Genomic DNA, 2,995 nt, shown 5'->3' with positions numbered 1-2,995 from the left:
GGAACAAAGCTGCAGGAATCATGCTCACTGATTTTAGACTATACTACAAAGCTACAGTAATCAAAACAGTATGGCACTGGCATAAAAACAGATACATAGATCAATGAACAGGATAGAAAGCCCAGAAATAAACACACACACCTATGGTCAATTACTCTGTGACAAAGGAGGCAAGAATACACAATGGAGAAAAGACAGTCTCTTCCAGAAGTGGTGCTGGGAAAACTGGACAGCTACATGTAAAAGAAGGAAACTAGAACATTTTCTCACACCATATACAAAACTAAACTAAAAATGGATTAGAGACCTAAATATAAGACCAGAAACCATTAAATTCCTAAACATAGGCAGAACACTCTTTGACACAAATTGTAGCAGTATTTTGTTGGATCTATCACCTAAGGCAAAGGAAACAAAAATAAAAATAAACAAATGGGACCTAATTAAACTTAAAAGCTTTTGCACAGCAAAGAAAACCACTGACAAAACAAAAAGACATCCTACTAAATGGGAGAAACACTTGCAAACAGTAAGAAGAATAAGGAGTTAATATCCAAAATATATAAATAGTTCATACAACTCGATATCAAAAAGACAAACAATCTGATTAAAAAATAGGCAGAAAACCTGAATAGGCACTTTTCCAAAGACATACAAATGGCCAAAAGTGCGCATGAAAAAATGGTCATCACCAATCATCAGAAATGCAAATCACAACCAGAACATCTCTTCACACCTGTCAGAACGGCTATCATTGAAAAGTCTACAAATTAATGTTGGGCAGGATGTGGAGAAGAGGGAACCCTCTTGCACTGTTGGTGGGAGTGTAAATTGATGCAGCTACTATGGAGAACAGTATGGAGGCTCCTCAAAAGACTAAAAATAGAATTACCATATGATCCAGCAATTCCACTCCTGGGTATACAGCCAGAAAAAATGAAAACACTAATTTGAAAAGATAAATGTACCCCAATGTTCACAGTAGCACTATTACAATAGCCAAGAAATGGAAGCAACCCAAGTGCCCATCAACAGATGATTGGATTAAGATGTGATATACATACATATATATATATATATAGCATCTATATAACACACACACACACACACATATATAATGGAATACTGCTCATCCATAAAAAAGAGTGAAATTCTGCCATTTGCAGCAAAGTGGATGGACCTAGAGAATATTATGCTTGGTGAGGTAAGTCAGAGGAAGACAAACACTGTATGATATCACTTATATGTGGAATCAAAAAATAATACAAATGAATGTATATGCAAAACAAAAACAGACTCACAAATATAGAAAGCAAACTTGTAGTTACCAGTGGAGAGAGGGACAACGGGAAGATAGGGGTATGGGATTGAGAGGTACCAACTACTATGTACAAAATAAGCTACGAGTATATATTGCACAGCACAGGGAAATATAGCCATTATTTTATAACAACTTTAAATGGAGTATAATCTATAAAAATATGAATCACTATGTTGTACACCTGAAACTAATATTGTAAATCAACTGACTACACTTCAATTAAAAAAAAAAAAAGGAACCAACCCTACCATCACCTTGATCTCAGATCTTCAGCCTCCAGAACTGTGAGACAGTAAATTTTTTTTTTTTTTTTTTTTTTGCGGTATGCGGGCCTCTCACTGTTGTGGCCTCTCACTGTTGTGGCCTCTCCCGTTGCGGAGCACAGGCTCCAGACGTGCAGGCTCAGCGGCGATGGCTCACGGGCCCAGCCACTCCACAGCATGCGGCATCTTCCCGGACCGGGGTACGAACCCGTCTCCCCTGCATCGGCAGGTGGACTCTCAACCACTGAGCCACCAAAGAAGCCCTGAATTTGTTTTTTAAACCACCCAATTTGTGGTACTTTGTTATGGTAGCCCTAGCAAACTAATACAATTATACACAGAATTAATTATAAATGACTAGTCTCTTCAGGAGACTAATCATTTTAAAAGACTTGAAAACAACTGACATTATGTCATTTTTTAAAAATTAAAATCTTCCAAGATATGGTGTTTTATCTATCAAAGCAGGTCTCCCTAAAAATTCTGAAATATTACTATATACAAATTAGGCAATGATATCTAAGCATGTAAGTTTTTTGGCCTCACTAAAGGTGTACTCAAATATTTCTGAAAGTTTGTGAGGTCCAAGAAAAAACATTCTACCTACTAGTGACTTAGCATGGACACCAGTCGTCTACACAGGGTTTCCTAAACAATTCAGAGGTTCCCAAGTTTAGATGATTATTGAAATAACCTGGGAGAGAAACACTGATCTTACCCCAAACCTACTCAGAATCTCTGAGGAGGATTTTAGAAGCTTATTTCTCCAATGTTTCTCCACTTCTCTAGGTTTGCATAATAATTAGGTTGTTTCTGTGTTGGGTCCTATTGAGTCAGGTCACCCAGTCTTTATTTGTGCAAGTTAACTTTTTAAGCCCTGTGCAGAATTTTCCCTTAACACCCATACACACTCACCCTTTTTCTCTTGATACTGCCTTCTTGGAAGAAAGCAGGCCCGTTGTCTTGCAGAACACATGACACACACTTGATAAATGCACACTTGCTCCTGATGCCCATAACGTCCCTTCTAAAAATTCATTCAGCATTTACTGAGCAATATGCAAGTCAGAGTTAGGAACTGGGGATAAAGGTGAATGAACCAGCTTCAAACTCATCAAGGAGGTCAATTAAGAATGTTAAACAATTAGAATGCAAAACGTTTTTGTGCCATAAAGACCCATACAATGTAGAGGGCCCAAATGCACCCCTAATTTAACTTGAGTGAGGGGCGGGGGTGAGAATAGGAAAAATGATTCCAAGGAGACAGAGTTTGGACTGACACCTGCAGGGCACTGGTCAGGTAAACAAGGATGGGTTCCTCTCTGGCTGAGGAAATTGCATGTTCACAAAGGTAGGAGACCACAGCCCCTTAGCTATGGAGTATGGCTATCACAAAGGTGCACCTAGAGGT

This window comes from Grampus griseus, assembly GCF_964374135.1.
Source record: "Grampus griseus genome assembly, chromosome: 5".
In the NCBI taxonomy this organism is placed as follows: Eukaryota; Metazoa; Chordata; class Mammalia; order Artiodactyla; family Delphinidae; genus Grampus; species Grampus griseus.
Note: the sequence above shows the minus strand (reverse complement) of the source record.